This window comes from Neocloeon triangulifer, unplaced genomic scaffold (assembly GCF_031216515.1).
Source record: "Neocloeon triangulifer isolate White Clay Creek 2 clone unplaced genomic scaffold, ASM3121651v1 ptg000014l, whole genome shotgun sequence".
NCBI lineage: Eukaryota > Metazoa > Arthropoda > Insecta > Ephemeroptera > Baetidae > Neocloeon > Neocloeon triangulifer.
In genome coordinates, this window is record NW_026775556.1 from 15,828,609 (window position 1) to 15,854,746 (window position 26,138).

General features: G+C 36.2%; 1 protein-coding gene across 4 annotated transcripts in view; it reads left to right on the forward strand.

Moving 5' to 3' along the window:
• Positions 1 to 26,138, forward strand: part of LOC132201320 (neuroligin-2-like) — a 168,456-nt gene that overhangs the window by 8,146 nt on the left and 134,172 nt on the right. For 2 of the 4 annotated variants that reach the window (XM_059627396.1, XM_059627399.1), the window contains exon 1: positions 16,653 to 16,833. The gene's annotated coding sequence lies outside the window, so the exon portion shown is untranslated. Of the gene's footprint in view, positions 1 to 5,746; positions 5,833 to 16,652; positions 16,834 to 19,398; positions 19,464 to 26,138 lie in introns of those variants that run through there. The other 2 variants (XM_059627398.1, XM_059627397.1) reach the window with 2 other exon arrangements.

A 26,138-nucleotide genomic window follows, 5' to 3' on the forward strand; every position in this document is an offset into this window, starting at 1 on the left:
TGCATACAGTCACAAAATTTCAATCGAAGTGACACAATTTTGACAAATATTTAAGATCAAAAAACGACTTCATCTGTGTTCTCATTTCAGTTTTAATTTTTATGAATTATATTTCGCAGAAGAATTTTAATTGACCAATAGAAAAGATATAAATATCGCACGTGCTAGTTCGCCAGACCAATTTTCCGCAAATGTGAACCACAGGACTGTCTTATTATCACACTCAAATATGTATTCATAAAATGTGGCCAGCGACGTGATTCAATTTGCACGTAGCAAACACATAAAGTTGGCTGCTGCACTCGCAAATAGTACGCGGCGTATTGATATTCGAGGGTGGGTGACGCACCAACATAGAGACGAATGAAAAAAATCGTACCCGGCGCACGTATGGGCAGACATTTGTTGCAGCGCTGCTGGAAAATTGCTAGTGTGGTGTTCGGGAAAACTTGATAAAAAAAGCAGATGGGCGAATTCCCACCGCACTGCTGACATACAAATCAATGGCGACACACACCGCGCCACCACCACGTCTATCCACTCGCTGCTGTATGGACGGGTGGCAATGTTCGGCGCGGCACTAAAGAGCCTGAAAAACCACTCCCGCGACCAGAAAAATGTGTGTGCTTCTTTCGCAGCTGCCATCACAATCATTATTTTGACACGGTGACATCGCGCTCTTAATCAAAGTGACGTACGTGACTCGTGCATTTTTTCAAAATTATTAATTAAAAAAAAATAATAAATAATAATAAAATTTTCCAGAAAATTGTGGCGAGAATCCATTACATTAAATAAAGCAGTTTTAATTGGTTTAGATTAATAAATCATTTTTAATTTGTTGCTTTCAATTCGCTATAATATGCTATTTTCAAAGCTCCCAAAGCAAATTTAGTTTAATTTATGTTGCTAATTTTTTTTTTTATTATTAGATATTTTTTACAAGTTAAATAAAATGATAGATTAAAAAAAAAATTTATTTCACATCAATTTTAAATTTAGAGTGATCTTAAGCATTTTAAAAATTCATTGGAAATTGACTTATCAAAAGATCGTTATCGACTGAGTTACTCGGATTTATTATTAATTATTGTTCATTCAATCCACATTTTTGTGTCCACTGTAATGTATAATATTTAAGGCATAGTGGGAAAATTTGAAATGAAATTAAAAAAATTATTTAAAAATATTATTAAAAATGAGTAGTAATGATTACTACAAAAATTAAAACCAAACTGTAGCTAATTTAGTGAGTTATATAATCAATTTTTTTAGCACTTTTATTTCAACTTTATTTTTACTTGATTGCTAGCATAATTTTGCTTTAATAGCTCACACCATGATAAATAATACATTATGAAATAACAATTCGTCCAAATTTGATTATGTTGCAATGCACCGTTCTAAAGCCAAAAGCCATTGGAAACTTTGCTGAAATGGCGGAACCACAATTGTAAGCCGAAATTCACCATAAGTTGCGAAACCTGGCCCATTCATTTCCTCCGCCCAGCACTTGAATGAGCCATTAACAGCATTTGACCTTTAATGCGAGTGCCGTTTCCAAGATATTAATGGGGGCGCCTCCATCGGCTTAATTCATCCATCTATCTGCGCCAGCATTTGGCTCGAGTGAGTGAGGTGTGTGACTCGCAACGCAAACACACACTGCACACGAATTCGAATCGGTCTCTCCGGGTCTGCTGGCAAATTTACATATAAGCGGCGACTCGCCTGCTCTGATAAAAGGCCCACACCAAGCCTGCACAACGTGTGTACCGAAGAGAGTTTGCACAAACACGCGTACTTTGTGGGCCTTTACTCAAATTTGTACATACCGTGCAAATAATCACGTGTGCGTACGGATGGATGGAATCGACGGTCGGCCGAGGTCGCACAATCACATCCGACCGCAGATTTGAAAGTCAGATTGAAATGCGTTGGCTGCGCGACGGATTAAAACTTTGTCTGTGACCGATGGTCACACGGGTGTCAATTGTTGCAACGGGGAGGGTTTGCATTTACAAATTGGTTTTCGCTTAGAATTAAATTGGTAAAAACTCTCATATTAAAATTAAAGAGTAGGTACTTGAAAAAAGTACTAGGTATGTCAAAATACACGAGATCTCGCTTTGTGTATGAGCTTGTCGATACCGATTTATTTATTTCTGATTTAAAAGAAAAATTTGTCCTTCCAGTGAACAATGCATTTGAAACTTTTTGTTATGAACAATTGCTGAAGAAATTAAATATTTGTGATGAATTTTATGGTACGGAGACGATGATTAAAGAAAACTGGAAGGCGGCGCAATTTAAGGATAGACATGTTTTCACCAGATACGCGTGTCATGGTTTTCACTTTTTGTTTTGTACAAACAGTACATATCACTGCGAAGCATTGGAAAATTGTATCTGTAAATTTTGTGGTGGAGTTTGTTCACAGTATCATATAATAGATTGTGTAAAAGAGAAAATGAGTCTGCGTGAAGCAGCAAACTGTAAAGCCAAGTGAATTGGGAGGTTATATTGTTAGAGTTAATTTGTGGCATGCCTACGGCGTTCATTTCAATAAATTACATATTAAAATTAAACTAATTAAATGGCGTTCTTTAATTTACATATAGGAAAAGTTTTTCTAATATTCATATTCATGAACAGTAAATTATTACTCTCATTCTATTCACATTAGTGAATAGAATGAGAGTCTTAAGAGACCAAAACCAATTATATCAAATTTAATTTTATTTGTTGAATAACAAACTTTGAGGGGAATTAAATATATGAGATTAGCTTTTGCTTAATGGGTTTTTAAGACGTTTATTGTTTCATCTAATTTTTATAAAATGTAATATTCCATTTCCTTTTTATGAAACAATAAACGAGTAAAAAAACCAGTAATGAAAAATTACCTTGATTGAATTAACCCGTGATAATTGAATTGTTCTGTGAATCAAGGTATAATCAATTTTTTTCCCTTAAAGAAACAACTTTGTACACAATTTTAATCTCTTGCAACTTGCGATCAAAGTGGTTTTGCAATCAAGTTGAAATTTTACTGATGCATCAAGCGCCTTGTTGCGATTTTAGTGCACTCGCTTTACTCTTTGGCCGAGGTCCATCGACGTTGAGAGGTAGGATGTCCATGTTTCCATTAGAGCAGTATTGCAAAGCGTGTGTGGGTTTGCGCGTCCAGAGTCCGCTGACCCAGATAATGCAAAGCGCGCTAGTGTCTTTTATTGTCCAGCTCTTTTCTACTCTTGAGCCGACCAGACGCGCGTGCATGTACACTTTGTTTGAATAAAGTGCAATAAAAGTCGCCTTGTCCACACACAATCTCGACAAACTTGGGACCAGAGAGGGAGAGCATTACTGCAAATGGGATAGTGGCGAACGTGCCAGCGGAATGCCAGAGGCGGTTTTCACCAACGCCCTCATTTGCACCTGTGAATAAAATTCCACTGTGAATGTGTGACAAATGCAAAACAGAAGTGTTTTTGGCGAGAGTAAAATTTCCACGGCGCATTTCTGTGGCACTTGCATTACCAGCAGGAAGAGAAAAAAAGCTTAAATGCACAGGGTGATGATGAAGTAATTAAAAAATATTAAAATTTAATTATTAGTTATTATTTCAACCTCGGTAAAAACAGATTTATAAGAAGGAAAAAACTAATTCCAAAAGAATCTATATCATATTTTTTTTTAATATCTGGAAAACTTTAAATAAATTTTCTGACAAACCAAATTTATTATTCATTTAAAAAAAACATGAAGTTAATTTTTAAACCCATCAAACCCATCTTGATTCAACTTCTGGTAATTGTATTTCTTTGATACAGCATATTAATATCAAGTAGACAATACAAATTGCTCAATCCTAATTTTTTTTTCATTTTGCCGTAAAATTTCAGAGAACGAAATATATTTCCACAGAACGCAATAGTATTTGGAGCACTTTTTATCACATGACTTGCACTCGCATTCGACGCTTGATGTAGAATGAAACTTTTATTTTTCCAAATTAAGTGTAATGAAATGAAGCACGTTCATTTCATATCAAGTAAAAGCATTTCTGTTTATGAACACACATGTGACTGACAGATGTGATTTGAAAATGAATTTGATCACATACATTTACCTAATTCATTTTTCATTCATTTATTTAATTTCATATTCCATATTTATTTAAGTTAGAAAAATGGTCACCAACATCTCATTTAATTAATTATCATTTCCCTTTCATTCATTTTTGAAAAATTTCAATTTTATAATTAATGAATTTCTGACAAAATATTTATTAAACTTTTTGAATTGATTTTTTAAAGGCCATAGTCTGCATTTAATACAGCTGGATATACATTCTTCCTTTTTTTGCACTCCAAAGAGACACTTAAGCCCGGCGAAGATAATCTCCGGAGAGAAGAGCGGCGTTGGTTCATATCGCGAAAAGAATTTATTTTACCATTATTTGCGTCCGCTCCCTGAAATCATCAGGTAGAGCGGGCGAGTGAGTGACGCGAGAGCAATCCGTGAAGTAGCAAATCCTCTTTTCTCTGCGCGGAGATAAAGCTGCAGCAGCAAGTGCTCTGAATTTTCTCTTTTCCATCGTCGCCAAGTCGTTCCTCTCACTCCGATCAGCAGATGAAGACTTTTGTCTTGGCCGTCGCCGCGAGCTAAGCTTTTGCTACTTTTCACCCTCGCATCCGCACGGCTCACAATAAAAATAATGAAATTGCGCGCGCGCCCGTGAAAATCGCGCTCGCAGAAATTTTTAATCATATTTACCGAGCGCAGCTGCCATTGAGTTGCATTTGAGCTGAAATTGGCTCTCGACTGACGTGAGTGAATGAGACAGACAGCTTTGCAATCAACGCAATCAGGTGATTTGCACTCGCCGTGCTACACCGGTGGCGCGGAATTCATTCGAAAACGTACGCCGCCGTTCCTTTTTCCCCTGAATGCTCCTGATTGTGAGTGAAAATAAATTTTGTGATCCAATTGCCTTTCTCTGCACCAGATTCTTTTAAAAATGTCTCAAGTGTAAGTTACTTTATTTAATAAGATTTTTTTATTAAAAAAATCAAAAAATGTGTTTGGAACAAAATTCTGAAAATTTGATGAAATCTAACTTTATACAGATGTTCTTGAATTTGTGATGATGTTTATTGGGTTTATTTTATTGATACCAATGGAATCTGCATAAAAATTAAACAATCGGACTAAAAAAGGCGAAAAAAAATTTGTTTGAGCCCAAGTTGGATGAGATTCCATCAGGAGTCTGGATGCTCAAACGAGATGGCGAGATATTATTTTTGCAGCGGTATGTTTTCAAAGTTGTTCAACTTTTAGCTTATACATGGAAGGAGTAAAAATAATGTACCGAAAATTTGTCGATTTCATCATGAAACTAATTTTTGTCTATATATTGGATCTAATTTTTTCAAACTCTATCAAATTTATTTGAAATAATTTTCCAGATTCGCAGAAAAAAGTATTTTGCTTAATGTTTTAAAGGACGTGAATTAATTATATTAAAAAATTATTCATGAAAATTTTTATTTTCAAAATAGGAAAGCCGTCTTTAAATGAATTATAAAATGCATCTGAAAGAGATTTGGTGGTGCCTTACAGCGCCTGTCATCTTCTTGGAGCTGAAGTGCACATTCATCCATTTGATTCCCCAGTTTGATCAAAAATAAAACAATCGCATTACGTATCACCAGAATTTACCGTGTTTGTATTATGTTCACAGGAAAAATATCGTCCGGTCCCCCGAAGAATATGGACAAAAACGACAACTGCCAACAGCGAGCGCACGTGGATCATCCAGCGAAAAAGGTAGGCCAAACAACAATATAAAAAATGCCTCCCTCAGAAGTTTGCAATTATTTATAGATTTGTTGCCAGAAAATTCAGTTAAATTTTTATTTTTGATTCACTTATTTTTAACACCAACAAGCCTTTCAAGTGCAACAAATTAAATTAAATCTGCCTTTATAATTTGTACCTTCCGTGTGCCTTGACATTAAATATAAATAATGAAAAATATAAGACAAGACCACTTCAGAAGTTGTCTCAAAAATCTCAGACGAGAAGTTTAGTGTGCTCCCGTTTCATTCTGGCATTCCTGCTGAAATTCTCGGCGTCGTTTTTTTTTATATTGCTGCTCGTTGTTGGTGCAAAAACTCTCGTCTCGTCGTGTTTTTATTTGATTACACAGAATGGGCCTCGTTGGTTGAGGGCGGCCGTCCTTCGCCATGCCAACCACGTCCTCAAAGTTGGACCAACTTTTCTATCCGTGCCACACGCGCTCTCTCTCGCACATTATTGCAATGCAATGGCCAAATCAGTCCAAACGCGCGGCAAGACCCTTATCGCCGCCGCAACGCTTTGAATTTCTATGGCCCAGTTTGCACGTCTTGGGCTCGGAATCTAATTAATTAACACCCCCCTTGGAAAATTCAGCACCCACTTTGCAGGTGCTAATTAATTTCGTCTTCTCCTTTTCACCATCGCCGAGAAGATTTTTAATTTCGAACTGAACGAATAATTTTCTGGTTGAAAACTGCTCCTCCTGCAAGTTAGAAGAAACTCATCTCGGTTGAATTTGTTTGAAGTGGCAAAGTTTGCCGAGCCTGAATTTAGTAACCAAGACAAATTTAAAGGAATTCCACCCCTCTGCCAGCGAAACTCGGTTGAAATCCGCGCCGCGATTTACATATTTATTGTATGTGAAGCTGGTGACCTGGAATTCGTTGAGACGAGTTTGCGAAATATTTATATACTCAGCGAGCCCTTTCTTTTGCGCACGGCACCGAGAGCTCATCTTGAGTTGCAAATCTGAGGGCTTTCCTTGTTAAAAAGAAACTTTTTACTAAGGGTAGATTTCGCGTTGCAGGAAAAAATTATAAATACATTTTAATTACGTTATCGCATATAAATATGTTATATCATAATTAATCGGTTTATTCAAAATTATACCATAATTAAAACTATAATTATTAAGAAACCTTGCAATCTGACAAATGTAAATTACTTAAAAAAACGCATAAATTGAATTATTTTATTTCTATATTTTGTAAGCTTTAGTTTTATTTTCCATTATACAAATAATTTTATTAAAAATTTATATAAATTTTTAATGTATACATCTGGTATACATGACACGTAAAATCTTAATTGATCTAAAAAATTAATTTAAATAAAGTAGATTTTATGAATTTATGTAATAATGATAATAAATGTGTCTTAACCTTCCGGTTAGGGTTCGTAAAGAATCAAATTAATTATACTGCTTCAAAAATAAGTAGGCGAAAAAGTTAACAAAATGTTGTGAATTCTACTTTCAATACAAACACAGTGATTATTAATGAGAAAAATATACAAAGACAGGAGAATTTCTTACTATATCACAATAAAAATAGCAGTCTCTCCGCTCTACTTTTCAAACTTAAGCCTTGAGTAAGCATAAAAGCTTTTTTGATTGTTACTCTTTTTTGCTAAAAAAAGTAGCTTCTGTTGCCCAATAAAATGTCCTTGTTTTAAGTGCTTTCCATCCTCAAGTAAATCTACTAACTAAAATAGAACGAAAAATGAGCCCAAGATGTGTTCACGAATACCGCCTAGTGTTTTACCGGAAAAACTGTTTTATTTTTTCTTCCTCGCTTTGCCCAACAATTCAATGGAACGAGCTGAGTATTGGACCAATCACTCTTTATCACTTCGCACCGCTTCGATTTTCTATCACACGCACACTGATGGGTTTCCGCTGCTGACTTCTCTTGGGATAATATTTGCCCAATCGAAACTTACGCGCACTTGCCACCTTCTCACTCGCACACAAGTAAACTCTGCTTGCGCGTCTTCAAATGTATCGCAACGGAATGTCAACGAATGGTAAATTTGTTTCAGAGACGCTTTTTGCTATTATGTGAAAAATGTCAAACGTGTGCCAATAGAATTAATTTTATTATTAATTTCCAGGCCTCAGCAGCCATACTTAGACTGGCAAGAAAATTACATATTTTATTGTACTCAAAAGAAATTGCTCAGATATAATTGAGTAATCTTAGTATAAACATGGAATGTAAATGTTATGGTGTTGTTATTATTATTATTATAATTTTTTTTCAGAATATGAGCTAAGTTGATGAAAAATCATTTAAAAAATTTAAAACTGTTTATTCTATTGAAGATTCTATTCATGAAAAAAGGTAAAAAATAGGAAAATTGTTATTAGTAACGTATCAAAACTAACAAAGGTCCCTGTTATCTGCATAGAGTCATGATCATATTCATTATGAAAATCCATAATATATTATTAAGAAACGTTGTTGTTTATTTGTTTATTGAAAATAAAGTTTACAATGAAATGAATGGAAATGAATATAATGAATGGTCAACCATTTTCTTTAAAATAAAATTGCGCTTTATTGATATTTTTTTTAATTACAATTAAGAGTTACTTATTATTTAGCATCTCAGTTTTGAGCCTCTCCATTTTTAGAGTTAAACTTTTTTCTTGATGATCCCTCATTATACTTCCAGCAGCTGTAATTATGAATGCAGGCCGCGGCTCGAATTCAGCTGGCAATTAATCAGCAGCTTATTAATCACTGAGCCGGCTGCTCTCGAATTTCAACGGTTTAATTAAATCTCGTTAGGCTCGGGGGCAGAATGTGTGTGTGTGTGTGAGCGGCGAATTAATTCTTGAGAACTGCTCTGCTGCACAATTGCGTTGATTCTCAGCAGAGTGCTACTCGCTATATTTATTTACGGGTGTTTTCTTCGCGCGAATCCGTTTTGGCGCCCTCGGCCGAATTCGCACTTCTCGGAGGAGGCTGGGGGGCGGCCAACTCTTCTCGTCCGCACTCAAATCACACTCGTCTCATTCAGCGTTGCAACTCGAGTGTGAGCCAAGTTTTGCCACTGACTGATTGGTGTTGCTATGAAAGACGTCGTCGCCACTCGGCCGAGCAAGAGTGAGATGAACGGTATTGTCGTCGCTCCCTCCCGCCGCCGGTAATCAATTCTTCCTTCGCGGTGCGATTCTTCGGCTTGGTCGATAACAGGCAATTGCAATTAATCGTCGGCAAGAGGAGTTAGTCATCAGCGCGTGGATTAATGAGATCCAGAATTTAAGAGGCAGCTTCGTCGGTAGCAAAGTAATTAAATTAAAATTGGTGAAAACATGATTAAAACTGCTTGTTTTTCTCCAGTGACTTTTGGCCACAGAGACTCAAAATGCGATAATATAATCATGTGGGTTAACCGCGGCGGCCGAGTCTCTTTTGATGTCGGGCGTTTTAGCAGACATCTGCTAGGTTTTAAACTCTTTCTCCTCTTTTTCCAATTTAATTTTTTCTTTTGTCTTGACCGAGAAGAGTAATTAATAATAATTCACATTTATTTCCGATAGAAACGAAAAATCCCTCGTTCATTTTAAAAATTATTTTAGACTGCTGATAATATATCAAAAGAGTTAATTATAAATAATGTTAAATTTTTAATAAAAACAATAATCTGCGGAAAATAAGAGCAAAGCATAAAAACTCAGCTTGCGGCGCTTAATATGCAGTGTTGAAACTGCATTTACACTTACTTTTAAAGCTCTTTTTCTAGATTTTAAAGCTCTTCAAGTAATGCTCTGTGTCTCCTTCAATTTTTGACAAAAACAATAATCTGCGGATAATAAGTGCAAAACATGAAAACTCAGCTTGCGTTGCTTAAATCTTACACTACATATATCTCTTCCAAAGTCTCTTCCGACAATAAAGAAAATGAATTATTCCTGCAGCCAAAACTTGTAGAGTGGGGCATTGTTTTTTTCTGCGAAAAAATAAGGGACCCAACCAACCTATTGAGGAAGAAGCCAAATTTCAATTCAAGCACAATGAACATTGAATTTTTTTCATTACATCTTGCTCTCAACTAATACCCATCATTGAAATCGATTCAATGGAAACAAGGGTTCATTTTACAGCACTCTTTCGCATACACTTTCTTGGGGCACTGGATATCACTAACTTTAAAATTATGACTCCACCTGCATTCCTGCTGCATTTATGAAAAAATAATGTCTCATTTGTTTAAAAATACTTCTTTGTGATCAATCACTATCAACTTTTTATTCGGATTTTTTTTATTCCCTCATTATTGAAAACTATTATTATTGTTCCTGATGTGCCTTTTTTATTATTATTTTTTGTACTGTAGACACATTCAGTGTTAATTTAATCATGTTGATGCCCAGCACAATACACATACTCCACTGAGATGCTGAAAGATCCTGTCAGTTTGTGGAGCGTTCAATATCCATTTTGCTCATGCCCGAATGTGTATTCCAGACCCAATGCGTGGCCATAAATCTCTATTGGATAAAAATTGCACATGCTTCTCCTTGTAAATATGTCAATCATCAGAAGCACATCGACGAGAGAAAATATTAGATCCGCCGGCGAGAACCATAAAAATTCATCTATCTGCAGCTCGGCATCACTCCTCCGTATCGGGGCAATTTGTTTAACTCGAATTTGATTTATGCCTCGTTGTGTTCCGCCCGTCACGAGTCGCAAATTTAATTTGTTAGAAATAAAACACGTTCGAAGAAATTTGGAGGATCCACGTTTTTATCTTTAAAAAATTGATTTTCGGGTGTAGCTTTCTTCCTTGCTCGCCTGCGTTGCTGGTTATTATTTTTTTATGCTGGAAGAAAGGCGAGATCACGGTCTGTCTGCCTTTTGTATCGCCATGTTGGCCGTGAGAATCATTAAAAATGCTCGGCGCACCGTGCTATCTGTGCTGCAGGCCAACGGCACAAACAATTCTGCGAACACGACTTTATTCGACGGAGCCGACGCGTAAAAAATAATTGCGATGTGTTCTCAAAAACGGCCGTCAGCGATTCACACACGAAAAATAATCCAAATTCTCTCTATATCCACAACCGTCCGCTCATGTGGACCGTAAAATTAAAGCAAGAAAAAAAAACTATAGGCAACCTGTACAACAGCTCTGTGCGGCAAATTGCCAACCGACATTTATCTGTGCTTACAAATTTTACACCAATCTTTTTATTAAAATCAATATCAATACAAAATTAAAACCGGGTGTCCTTGTTGGAAAGACAAAATGAAAAGAGAAAAGGTTATTAACAATAACATTTTATTGTTTCTAGCGTCCATGATATAGTTAAAAGGGGGATAATTATGAAATAAATAAAAATGAAATTAGGAATTTCTTCAAATAAAAACAAAAATTGCAGAGTTAGCTTTAAATTTTTCAACTAAAAAGTAATGTATATATAAAATATGTTTGTTTTGTGTAAAACCTCATTTGAAGGTAATTTCATTTCCATAAAATAACAAATTGATGAAAAAATTGAGTTAAATTTTTAATAATCTTCAGTGGCCAAAAATTATTAAAAAATTTGCATTCAGAACAAGTCGGGCTATCAAATAATAATAGAAAAACTGCAATTCCAGTACAGACTAGTTAAATTGATTTAACCTGAACCAGGCATTACCTGGCAATGAGTGATACTTGATAATAAATTCTATTCTCATTCTCAAGCATTGACTGTGGAATTCAGCAAATCTGTCGAATGTAATCAAGTGGCGTATGCGTATTAATTAACTCTATTTATTGTGGCGTGAGCAAACATGGCAGAACAAGCGAGCGGGTGTGACACGCATCGAGCCGCGGTTATTAGCAAAGTTGGCAGCAGCCAAAACGACGTTCGCCGACAGATAGAGGAAAAGACGAGACTGGCCCGCGGCACCAGAGAACCGGCGGATTCCAAACGTACGCGCCTGGAATAGTTCGAGAGTAGTTTTTCTCTTTGAAGACTGAAATAGGACGGAAATTAGTTCTCTTTGATGGCTGCAGAGCGGCGCGGTACACACTAAATTGTTGAAATGATGGAACGTGCTGGAATAAAAGACCTTTTAATTTTTTCGCTTATTTCAACAGTCAAAGGATTGAAATTTTTCCTTTGTTTCTGTTGATCACATTTTAAAAATTGCGTCATCAATTTTTCAATTGAATTAACAAGATTTGTAAACTTTATAATTTTGACATTTTTGTGCTTTTTATAGCAGTGTAATTAAAAAAAAACTTCCAAATTTATAAAAGATTACTTTCGTACGTTATTGAAATCTCGTGTTCCTGATGAATCAGATGTTCATTGTTAATATGAGTCACTGATACGTTGTTCATTTTAAGGACAGGACGGAAATTGACTCGAAAATTAGTGTTCGTCCATGTTTCATAGATAGACATACAGTAGAGTTGACAATTTTCGTCCTATTTATTAGACATGTGATCTGACCGGGATGATTGAAGTTTGTGTAGCATCCATCGCATGTGTATGCTCGCAATCATAAACAACATGCCTCAATATTAATTCTATATTGGTACATACTGGAAATTTATTGCCTCACTGCAGGCTGTCACTGCATATTGAATTTGGATGCTTCACACGCTACTTTCGCATTAACTAATTGCACCTCTCAATTTCTTTACAACACTTAACGAAATTAATTCAACTCAAATATGTATATTCCGGCCTTGCTGGGAAGAGACTCGGCATCTCATTTTCCACTCGGTAGCTGGCTGATGAGAATGCACAACAATAACGCGCGTGCATTGACCCAGATGCCCATTTGCACGAGGACTTGGTCCCGTCGACTGACTGCGCAAACACACACAACTAATCCACCATCCTAAATAAACAGCGGTCGATTCAAATTGCTTGATTCGTCCCAATGAGTTGCGGAGATGCAATATCCGGCTGCGACAATCGACAAAAACAAGAATGATAGATTACAGCGTAGTATAAATTAACAGCAAAATAATACGTCTTTTGTTGATCTAGTCATGTCAACAGATTTAAAAATTAATTCACCAAACAGTACTTTCTTCGAAGACGTTTGAGATATTTTCAAAAAATTATTTTGGTCATCGATAAGTTATCAAAAATTTTAACTTAAAGAAGCATTTTAGATAGATAGAGTATTTATTGATACTCTATCTATCTAAAATGCTTCTTTAAGTTAAAATTTTTGATAACTTATCGATGACCAAAATAATTTTTTGAAAATACTCCAACGTCTTCGAAGAAAGTACTGTTTGGTGAATTAATTTTTAAATCTGTTTAAATTTTTTTTATCTTTTTAAATTTAAAAGAAGCATTTTATGTAGATTAAACGTTTTTTAAATTTTTTATTATGTTCCCTTCTATAGATTGCAATACTAATTCTTAATTCTCAACATACAGTATTACATCTACATGATTATGATAATGTATAATTGTAACGCCATTTGACGTCTACGAGTCATTTTTCAGTTTAAGTTTTGTAAAATAGGCAGAATTAATTTTCCTGCAGTTTAGGATAAATTTCTTTATTTTTCGCGTACCTTTGGTGCTTCTCAAATTTTCTGTTATGATTCTTCTTAAATAATGCAAATTCAATAATTTTTAAAAAAACAGGTTTAATGATATTGATATTTTACGTTATTTTATCCCTCTGATAAAATTAGTTGCACATCGCGTTTTTCATTCAATTTGGCTAGAACTGGCAGCTGCACTAGAAAAATAAGAGCGTAGGAGATTTTAAACTACAATATTACATCCATGTGTCCCTTTGATGGCGAATACTTGACTGGAAAATGGTGTTAATGTATAATTGTAACGCCATTTGACGTCTACGAACCATTTTTCAGTTAAAGTTTTGTAAAATAGGCAGAATTAATTCTCTGCAGTTTAGAATAAATTTCTTTATTTTTAGCATTTTCTTGTTGCATCTTATATTTTCACGAGTTTGTGTTATGATTCTTCATTAAAAATACAATTTAAAACATTTTTAAAAAACTGGTTTATTGATAAATTTTTTTCTTTCTTTTGCCCTTTGTTTAAATGAGTTACACGTCGCGTTTTTCATTCTCCATTATGTTTCAAATTCATGTGATATTAGAAAATATAGCTCATTTTCATTTTTTCCCTTTTTTCTACGACCTCTTGAGCTAAGCCCATGTGTCATGATTATTCCACGAATTTTCACATTTTGATTGTTTCTATTTCAGTGTAAAATTGAATCTCATGTTGAATTGCTGAAAGTCGTAAAAGTTATTATTATCATTACAACTATTGTGTTCTGCGACTTGCTGGCCGCCTTTATTGTGTCTCCCCCTTTCTCATTTTATTCTCTGGCCCAATTGAATTGGCCATCGTGAGTGAGCACTTTAACTTTTGGCTCTAGCCGCTGCCACCTTTCACGTGCCACCGCAGCTCAACCCCTTTTATTACTTTTAACTTCCATTTGACCCTTTTTTTCGGGCGATGACTCGACCTTCCTTTCTTTCTTTCTTTCCCATACCTTTTCTCTCTTTCTCTCTGTGAAAAAGTATTTTTGCTCTGCAGCTCTTCGCTTCTTGACTGTCCATGCAAAAGCAAGCGCGCCACTTCCAACTATGATGGAAAGATAAATAATGAATTTTATTAAGCTTGCTCGGCCAACTTGCAGCGAAAGAGAGTGTCCGTGAGAGAGGCAAAAAAGACTCCCGGGATCAAAAAAGTGCCGAGGGCGCTCAACTCTTTCTCTTTCTCTATGCATGCATTTTGCATCTGGCCGGGCCAGACCTGAATTTTACGGCTCGACCCCTTTTAGACAATAAAAAAACCGCCTTCTGTGTAGATTTAAGCTCTCATGTGGCTCTTTAAACGCCGAAAAAAAAATGACTAAGCATGTGTTCTTTGCACGGTGGGACAAGAATATTTTTAATTACCAAGAATATGAAAGAGCAATTTAGAAAAACTTGAGTTGTAATTTAAAAACTATGAAGCCCAACTTTTTGGAAAACACGCTGTTGCCATTGAAACAAACGTAAAATTTCATAATATAATAAATTTATTTGTGGATATATAGATGATCGCAATTTCAGAAATCTGCAGGAAATATTCCTCCTGATTGACATTCAGCATAAATTTGTTAAGTTCGGAGCGAAATGGAAGGGCACAAAAAGAGTGCCGCAAATAACATGCTTAATATTCACATCGACGGACGGCGTTGTGAGAGAATACGCAAGTGCCACGGGGGCGGCTTTTCAGCAGTGATCCGTCAAATCGAATTTAATTAGCGCGTGCCAATTCCAGCGAAGAATCCGGCGGACCGGCTGTTGTGCCCCAGGCGGCGACGCGCCGACGAGAATAATCAGGAAATAATTCCCGACCCGCCCCCGTAACCAGGCGTAATTTCAATTATGCGCTCCTTTGATTGCATTGTGCACCTGCGTGCCGTACACACGCGGAAATGCCATCAGCAGAGCGAGCGAGCGACCGTCCTCGACTTGCTAATAACGCCGGCAATCAACGCCCTGCGTTTAAATATTTGCTGACCGGCCGGCGGAGAGCTCACGAGGTGCGCACCCCCATGCAAATCATGCAAATGAGCCTCGACTACTGATCTAATGATTCCAATCAGATATCTCTAATTCCTCTCATAGCACTCGGTTGTACCCGTATTAATTATTTGAACTGCAATTATAATTTAGTTTCGAGCTATTGATATAATATCACCGGGCATTTCCTACCGAAATACGTCATTATAAGATACAAACATAGTCTACACAAAATAAGGTGAAAACTTACACAATTAATAGATAATTTATGCTGTTTAAAGCAAATGATTGCATTGATTATTTTTTTTTTCATCGAAAGAATTAGAGAAATTACATTTTAAGAGAGGCTTCTGCCTTACGATCTGATTAGTTCTGTTGAAAATATTTCTGACGGTTTCAATTTTCAAATAATTGATAACATTAATAACCACACATTAATACTTTCTTCTAATATTTTCTAAAGCTAGCATGAATTTTACAAATTAACTTGAATTTTACTATTACTCCATTTATTTTATAAATTCTATTAAATAAAATACCATTTTGATTGTGGTTTTATAATTTTATTTTGCTGAACAGCCTGAATAATGTTATCAACAATACAGTATTGTGGCATCTAATAATTTAAAATTTGAATATTTAGAAGTATTAGCAGAGGTAATGATCTAATCCTTTAAATCTATAATAATTTTATTTATGTATAATTTTAATAATGCTGATAAATTTCACCACCTCGAACGTTTGACCGAGTTGTGTCTTGTTTAATAATTAATTTTTTGTGTTGTATGTAACATGAATGGAGAATAAATAAATAAATTTAAAGCAAATAAAACAAAAATTATTATGCTTCTCATTTGACTCTCATGTCTCAGTTTTGTAGCTTAATTATTTTTCTTCACAAACATATAAATTTAATATTCACAATTCCCTAAAAAAATGTTGATAAAAAATTGAGTACGCTAAATTAACGTTCATTGTTCTCATAATTTATGATTGGCAATACTTTTAAAAAATGATCCAATCCATAAAGAAAGTTTATTATGCAATAGAAAATGCATTGGCTAAATCGAATGGAAGGAATTGTCCTGTTTTTCGAATAAGGGCAATCAAAGGCTATTCCAGCGCAGTTTTGTTAGATTTGGTTAGGCTGCTTGTGTAGTTTGCAGAGCAGGGGTGGCGCGCGGCGGGCGCAGTCGCTGGCTGCTGGCAAAGGACCGGGCCGGCGTCGGCGAGTGCGAGTGAGCGGCAGTTGGGCCCAACCCTTGGTGCTGTCAGTGTGGTTCGCGTCAGTCCTCGTTCTCCGTCTGCTCAGAGGAGAAAGAGACCGCTGTGCCAGCCGCGCTACTTTTACCCCTATCTCAGTGACTTACGTCCACGACAATCACGCGTCAGACTTTGTCTCTTTCTCCAAATTGCTAGGTTGTCTACTTTTTTCTAAACTAGGTAAGTAGATAATTTTTTTTGTAAATTATAAATATCTTGAATTATAAAATACCTGCAAATCTGTTTAAAAGTATTAAACGCTACGATAATTCAAATAAGAAAGGAATAAAATATCATTAAAATAATATTTCAAAAATCCGAATAAAAAATTTTGTGTTAATATTTAACATTTAGATTATAGAGAGTAAAAAAGCAACGGATTTCAAATGAAGTGTATTTTTTTAAATTTTGAAATATTTCCAGATTTTTAGAACTATGTAGACAGTTAATATCATTAAACTTGCAGGATTCAGAGGTTTTATTTACTTATTTATTTTCACGTTCTTGCTGCGAAAAAGAAATATGTATTTATAGATCATTAAACATCACATCGTTCCTTTGAAAGTTTGTCTTACATGTTGATATGAAACGGCTTTTCAAGATATGTTCCAAGTCGAATGGCGACCATATTACTTTTCTCATCCAATTATGCAGTTTCAGTGCTAATTGCATTCAAGAGGAGCTTTTCATCAGCTTAAACATATCAGCTCTGCCTTATCGCGAGGCGGATTGAGGGCTTATTCTGCAAACTGATGTAATGAATTTAATGGTATTATTCCATAATCCTGTTCCACATTTAGAACTCGCCTTCAATTAGTACCATTTTTCCAGAGCAACCATGTCTCTTTAGCCTTTTATCAAATGAAAAATGTGGCCAGAAATTGCTTCAATTTTTTATGCTCGATGTTGAAATAACACTAAAGTTTCAAATAAATGAACAGTACCGTTAAAAACAAAAAATTGCTTGTTTAAAATTAAATCCAATTTAAAAATTTTTTATCGGTAAAAAAAAATCCTGTTTAATTCTCTTTGCTTAGATTGAACTTAAAGGATTTCAAATATCTCACATGAAGTGGAGAGGAATTCAACTGTCAGGAACAATCATACTATTATTTATTTCCATATTGTTGCATCCCAACAAGCCTAAAATTTTCAGCAGAAAGTTCGATCACAATGGTAAAAAAAAAAAACTTTTCCCACACCACAAATTTTTTGTTTTGTGTTGCGCACCACTTGTTTTGAACGCGAACTCGAAATCATAAATCACCAGGGGTGGGGTAAAATTTCACGCGGTGAAAATGAAACATAATCTGCAGCGAAAAGCCAGATTGCACCTCGACCGGCAAAGCCAGGCAAATCCTCATTTTTCCACAACGCCGGACTGACACTAATATCAAAGCGAGAGCTCTCGTTGCTGCCTTCCCAAAGGGGCCAATTTATTAAAACGCACACGCGCGACGTGCGTTGTCTCACCTCACCGGCCATTATTGTATGATACGCGTAAAATCCGTGAGAGATTTGACTGTTTCGAGGGCTGCGAATTTCGGCGGCAAAAACCGTTGAGAGTCCTCTTTAAAGGGCTTAAAGGTCAGCCACGCCAAAGAGAGAGACAAGAGGGCTCCGCAAGTTTTTGTTTCGGACCCACGTCTCTTTTTGTTTCAACCCTCCACGTCTTTTCTTATTCTTTATGCTTTTTGCGAGGAGCTCAAAAGTGCTGCGGAAAAAGTGAAAGGCATCTTTTTCGCGGCGAAAGCACTTTTCTTCGTCGCGATCGGATGCAAAAAGAGTTTTCGCGCAGAGGCAGCAGCTAATTAAATTGCTGTGTTTTCCAACACAAATAGTGGCTCAAGTTGACGAACGCTCTCACCATATTATACGCGCCGCTTGCGTTTTCGTACAACATTTCGGAATCGGTTTTGTTTGCCCAAGAGATGAAACGCTCTCAGTGATACTTTCGTCGATAAGGAGTTTATTTCGTGCAGGAAAACAATCCGCTTGGAGTGTTTTATAAATATAGAGAATATAGAGAACAGCCAGGCTCATTACAAATATTGGACCGTCTACTTAACTTAAATTAATTGTAATGATGAAAATCGGGAATTGAAATAATGATACAAATTAATTGGTGTGTTTTAAAAAGGGACAAAAGCAATTTTGTTTCATTAGTACAAAAAAAAATGGAAATCATCAAATATAACCTATTTTTAGGAAGATTAACGTTTGCTTTATCTGCTGGTTTGAATCACTTAAGTGTGCTAAATTTTACCACATAATATTTATAAACAACATATAGAAGCAAGATATACGCATACAATTTTTTTAATTCAGTTGCTCATATATTAATTTATAATAAAATTTTAGTTAATTATATTTATTTTTTTGTTAAACTTTTTAAAATTCAATTTATTTTTCCCTTGATTAACGGTTTTAAGTAAAAATTAATACACGATTGCAAGCTTCAGTTTAATTATTTAAATTATTACTATTATTCTGTTGATTTAAAAATTAGAAAAAAAACGACTAAAATATAGCTGCTGTCCTTCAAATATCACTGTTTGCCTGGAAATGTATTCATGTTTTTCATGTTTGCTGCGCCTATGAATGCGAAACATGCCGGCATTCGTCGGGAATGTCTGATGGAAACCGCAGAAAATACCAGACTGCACAGTCTAAATTGCAGACGAAATGCCTGCAATTCCTCCCGAATCTGCCTGTCGCAGTGATCAATGCACCTCCTATGATTTCATCAAGTCTTGTGAACTTACCAGTCAGACTTTTTCAAGCCGTGACCAAAGCCGGGATAGATTTAGGTAGGTTATTTTTGATGATTTAACTTTCACAATTCTTGAATAAAAATAAATCGCACGTTATAATTTCAGGCATTTACACAGTTAAATCAAATAATTAAAAATTTGCTTTGATTTTTAAAGAAAAACAATATTTTCTACTCATTTCCTGGAATGCAATCAGTGCAATCACTTACATATCGATAATAATACTTTGATTGGGGTTGAAATATTTTTTAAGTGTTGCAAAACATAACGAACAAATGGAAACAACCTAACGAGAAATTGATCAAACGACTTTTTGTCTACCGACTCACGATCGCACTTAAGAAAAAAATCACACTCTGCAGACCCATTTTCCAACATGTTGCAATAAAATAATAATAAAGGAGGCAAAAAACACTTCCGCGTGTTGGACCTTTCCGAGTACAATGCTGCTGTGTCGACGCGAAAAAGTCGCATTAATATCCACTCTGGGTAATGGATATTCAATGACATTCCTCGGCCCATTCTGAGTGCGAGCCAACAATGTGCACCGACTGCTGCTTTTGCATGCACCCCGTATTATCGTCCAGAATCAATTTTTAACTCGTCTTTCGCGCGCGCAAAAAAGCAACGACAGTTTACTCTGCGAGAGGCGAAAACTTCTTGCTCGAGACATGATTAATGATTTTTAACTTTATTTTCCTCCTAGTGTGTGTCGGAAGAGGTCGTTCGGATTTTCACAGGAGGGTGATTTTTTTTCGCCGTGGCAAAAAACGCTGGCCTCGCCGACGACGCTAATTATCTGAACTCGCGCCTCTGCTCGCTCTCGTCTCGGTGTTGATTATTCATAAGGCACACTTTTAAAGCTTTATCACCTAGCGCGAATCTGCAAGTGAAGTCTTCATCTCGCCGGAATTGCTTAAATCCGCGATAAAAGTTGGTCGTTCGTGCGTCAGATAGTCTCCAGGCGAGCGCCAAAGCTAATTGAAAAAGCAACGGAAGACTTTTCAAATCACTTGTCCGTCTTTTCCCAAAGATGAAATTCGATCATAAAATTTACAAACACCGGAGATTTTCGACAGAAAAAGCGTGTAAACCGTCCGATTGAGACGCTTTTTTGGGTTGAATAATGCATCAAAGCCAAGCTGGCGAGCAGATTATTCAAATTGAATTGTAGTGACTTTTATGAAAGCCGTAAATTCGCTGGTTTATTTATTTCGTGGGTCGTAAGCAACTTTACTAGGCAGTGCATGCGAGAGCGGGCAGAAAATGTGCGGCGTGTAAAAAGTTGTGTAAAAATACGTTTATTTTGGTACTTTATGACGGCGCGTGCGATCTGTGCGAGTTGAAATAATGGTCGCAATCCTCTGCAGAGCCAGAAGAAAGCCATTCTTGGCGAGTTGAACGAAAACATGTTCCACCAACTTCAATTTTATAACTAACAGATTTTTTTTTTAAAATTGAACATAATAAAATTTATGAAAAATTGTTTTTGAATAATTGGAGGCTAACTTTTTAATAAGGTTTCATAAACTTAACCGGCTATTTTGTTGCTGTTGAAAAAAGCTCAAGAAAATGAACCTTTTTTAGCAGGGAAAATTCTTTTATCAATTTATGTCTTAAGTGGATTTCATGAAAAATTTATACCGAGCTTCTCGTTGCAAAGAGAAAATGAAAAAAATCCAGTTTCAAATTTGCAATATAAGCTTTTTGAATTGTTTTATTAACTAAAATTTAATTTCAAATGAAACTTTTGTTTCTGATTAAATAGTTGTTATTGATTTTGCCTTCCAATATGTGAACCAGGCGCATAAATAATATTGAAATAATTGACTTTTTTCCAAGAGTTGGTGATTTTACAATTATTGGAGAATTTTAACGTAAATATGATGTAATTTGCAAAATTGCATATTTCATAATGATAATTATTACAACGTGTCAGTCATGTAAATGTGCTATCCAAGCCGCATTATGAATGGATCTGTCCCATTTAGCACTAGTCTCTTCCGTTCTCAGAATTCAGCACGTGGCCTTTCAGCACAATTCACATACACGCGCTTTGTGAATAATTTTCCGGGAGAGACGCAGGCGAGATTATTAAAGATGACGCCGGCACAAAATGGGTCCGCACGCGTATTGCGGAGCTTCCACCGCCGGGGAATATAATATATTATAACAATGGAATTACTCGCCCTGTGAAGGGGGGAATTAAATAATTAGCATGGCGGCAGAATTAAATTATCAGTCGCTTCGACGGCACAGCGGAACCGAGTGACCCGCAAAAAGTACCACCGTCTTGTTTGGAATTTTCGGGGAAAAACAACAAGTGGACACAACTGAGGAAGCTAATTACATTTTTTGTAACTCTCTTCCCTCTTCTCCCTTCTGCGTTGTTGGCTAATTTTAATTCGCTGGAGACTGCTGCTCTGCTCGCCACGGTCTGTCTAAACATGTAGTGGAACTCGGCACTGCAATTTGATTACGCTGGCTGCGTTTTTGCCGAAATTCGGTTAAAATGTATGCGAGCAAAACATATTCACAGCAAAACACCAAGCTTGGTCCTGCAAATGGGTTTCATATTAAGCCGACTCTAGGGGACCAACACGTATGGTTGAATTTCAAATTCATTATGCGTACTGCGCCAGCATACCCTTCTCATTATTAAAAATGCTTCCGCTGAAATTATTAAAATGGCAAATTTCAATGTGATAAATTAATGAAAATATTGAAGTACACAAAATAATGTTGAGAAATTAAATGAGCTAAAAAGATACTAACATTTATTATCGTTACAAGAAAAGTAACCATAAATTATGAAAATCAAACATTAATTCAAATAAATTATAAATTTTCTTTTCGCAACATTTTTATAAAATACTTTTGTAATTACCATTTTTCTTCAATGGTTTTTTTTTCTGTTTCAATACGGTGGAATAAAAAATATGCACACCAATCTTTGAGGAATTTCAATTTTAGAGTGGATCTTTAAATTTGAGTATCAAATATCTAACGTGCAGAATAGCCCTGTGATAACTTCAATGGTGGTTCGGTTTAATTTTAGATTTCCTTCTGATTAGCGGTTTCGGCTTCAATCAGGAAGCTATTTTTAGTTTCCGCATTCAAAATTCCCAAGAAGCTAGCCTAAATTTTTGATTAAGTTCCTAAACGTCACCAACGCCATTCGTGGAAACCGGCCGAAATTAATTCATTTGAGCAAACACAGAAGTGCTTGCGTGAATGAGCAGAGTACGTAAAATGTTTTTGTGTGTTGAACACGGCTACGCACTTTCTTCTCAAGAACGCTCTTCAAAGTTACATCAAAATTACAAATGCATGAGCTAGTTTCATTTCAGCGGAGCCTTATTACTCTCGCACACAAACGTACTCACGTGAATATTTTCTCTTGTATAACATTTTTTCTTTTTCTGATTTCGTAATTGAGCTCTCTCGCCGGCCGGCCGGCAGGGCAGGCAAGCGAGACAAAAGCAGGCAGAGAAGAGACACATTTCGCGCACTGTGCAGAATGGAAAATGCAAATACGCTGTTAAAGAGAGAGCAGCAGACTGCGGCAAAAGAGGGATGGCCTTCCCTGCGAGGAGCAAAAATAATACAGTGTTGCGCTGCACCTAGAGGCATAATGAGGCTCGCTTTACGGCGAAATTATCAAGCAAAGCGGCGGGTCCAAGGCAGGGCTAAGTGCTTGTGTATTATTAAAATATGGAGCAAGAGGACAACACGCGAAACACACTCTCACTCATTAGGGCCTCGTCGCAGCATAAGTGGGTCCCCGGAATTAAATTACAACACACTGCACTCGCCAAGCGCGACTCTGAAGTGCATTAGCCGAGATGCGACATTATTTGTAACCTAATTACGTCTGCACGTATTTGGCAAAGCGAGGATTTGCGGGTCGATCCAAGTATGAATATCTCCAGTCATCCACACGCGCGCCCAGGTTTAAGTTGGCAGTGGCGATGTGTTATTCGAACAGAATCTGCTCAAAGGATGGTCGAGTCGTTTCCAGGAAAGTTGAGCACGGTTAATTAAACTGGGAATTTACTCACTTCCATGTGTTACGAAATAAAATTCGCAATTCTGCCTTTCCGCCTAGTTACATGAAAGCATGATTAAACACATTCACAAAGCTTCAAACACTGAAATTAGTCAATTGAAAAGTAGCACAGAGTATAATTTTATTTTCCGTATTCAAAGCAAAGGGTTTCGCTCTTGCCGGTTGTCTCATTTACTTCAATTGTCTACTTTCAGTAATTTGAAAAGATCAAGGAAAACAAACCGTTTTTGGGTATTAAACGAAAAATTTTATAATAAAATAATTATGCCATGCTGGTCAACAGTCAACGCAATGAAAATTGAATTTCATTTTGCATACTCTTTTAAAAGCTTTAACTATCATTGGTATTCTATTCAGATTCTATCATATAGGTAAAAAATCAGTTTCTAATTTTATAAAATGGATGATTTTTAAGACAGATTTAAGACAAACGCCGAATTAATTAATTGATAAAAGTCTTCCACATTAGTGAACTGGGTGAAAACTCTTTATACACTTTTTAAAAAAGTTTTTTTCTTTTTTACAATAAATATAGGAAACAAATGTAAATAAAATAAATTTGTTCTTAGTGTTTTATGAGCAGGTATCGCGCACCTGCAATTGCTATTTTTTTGCATGTATTTTACAATTGAGAATTGATCGGTCGATTATTTGCAAATAAATGTTATCTCTCTAAATCGACAATTTTCTCTATAAACATTACAAATCATTAATTGCAAACTGGAAAAGTTTTCGTTAATGAGGCTTGAAAAGTTTTGACGGAAAGTTGGTGAGCTTTCCCCGGGGGGTTAATTAAAGACCAGCCCCGTTGCGTTGCTTTGATCTAAACATTAGCATCAATCAATAGACTTTCTGGAATTCTCCTAAATAATTCATTGAAAATATTAACTATCCATGTACAAAAATATTATATAAGAAAATCATAAAAGAATTCAGTCGTAAATGCAAAATTTACGATATTAAATGTGGGCACGGTGTAAGGAAAAGAATTCAATTTTCCGAAGGTAAAATAAATTGCGGAAAGGGTGGTTCGTGCCTGGCAAAGAAAAAACTCGTCTCTACGACGTTCATAAAGTCTGTTTCTAAGAGAAACGAGCGAGTAAAGCAGAATTGTCGATTCGCATGCGACCGGCATTAAAGCACGCGGGGAATGAGATTCTCTTCTTTATTTTTCCCTGCAGTCAGCTGGTGTGCATTCGCGGAGCTCAAACTGCTCTCACATGCTCGGACGGACGCTGCCATAAAGCAAAGACTTTTAACGGCACTGATTCCATTACCCTCTCACTCTAAATGGCAAATCTGGCCGACTGCCGCTGCTTTTACAGCGAACGTAATTTGGTGCGGGGCGGACGACCGGAAAAATCACCGGCGTTTCTCGCACCCAACCAAGCAATAGGGTGCATCCGCGAGAAATGTCAAAGTTGAACCGCCAGAGAGTGACTCTTGCCTGCGGCAGAGCCGGTAACGCTGTCGTTCCGAAATTGAATGCTAATGAGAGAAGCGGCTGCAAAAGCCGCGCACTGCATGATTCAGAAATAGTCTTTTCCACTAGAGAGACCTAAATCTCTCAAGTTGCCTTTCGTAATTAGGAGAAAAATATTATTGTTGTTGTTTATTTGACCTCATTGTTACAAAACATTGTGTACATTCATTTGTTTAAAACAATTTATTTGAAAAAAGAAAATTTGAAAAAAGCCGGCAAGGAATTCCACTGATTCGCGATTCTGAAAGAAAAACTTTGTCTCCTGAGTTACTCGGAAATTTTAATTTTAATTCTTCATTCAAGTTATTTTGAATTGCTTAAATTTTTTCTTCAAATTTCCAAATGTTGGTAAAATTATCTCGGCACTGAAAATTCAGAATGTTCTTAAACCTTGAAAAATTAATTTTTTTTAACACAACTTTCAAGTAGACCTGAGCATGAGGATAATAATTTTTGGTAACCAAATCAGCTGGAAATTGGGCATATTAATGATGAAATGAAACCTAAGCTAATATAATTTAATTAATCAAGCAATTAATCAGGTATATTTTATTTTAGAAAAAAAATGCTGATGTGAGCTGGAAAACGATGATTCTCAAATTTCTCCTATTTGCACTGCATAATGAATAATTGCTCAACAAACCTGTGCTTTTTCCGCAGCAGAGCATTTTCCCGCTTCATTGGACGCGCATATTATTGGCTTCCACTGTTAGTTTTTAATTGGATGACTCGGAAAATCTATATTGGGATGCACTTTAATCATGTTTTTATACAATTGAACGAGGCTTTCCTCATTACAAGGTTTCACTCTCGGAGGGCACCAACTAATCAAACCGATTCAATTAGCAACGTCGCATTTAATTAGGCTCCGCACCTTTCAAAACGGCATCAAGAGACAGCAGAGTAGCCCGTCGGGCTGATTATTATTTCAGTTGCGGCGTAAACACAAATCGACCAAAAATCGTTTGTGAAAGTACCAAAACAGAAGAGCCGTAGGCAAACACAAACCACACATACTCTTCTCGATTTGGCGCAATGGACGAAAATTCACCGTTTTGACAGCGAGAGAGCAAACACGGGGTGAAATGGAGTGGAACGCACGGTTTTTGCTCTCGCGCAATTATGGCCGTGGTGACGACAATAATGAAATTAAATATTT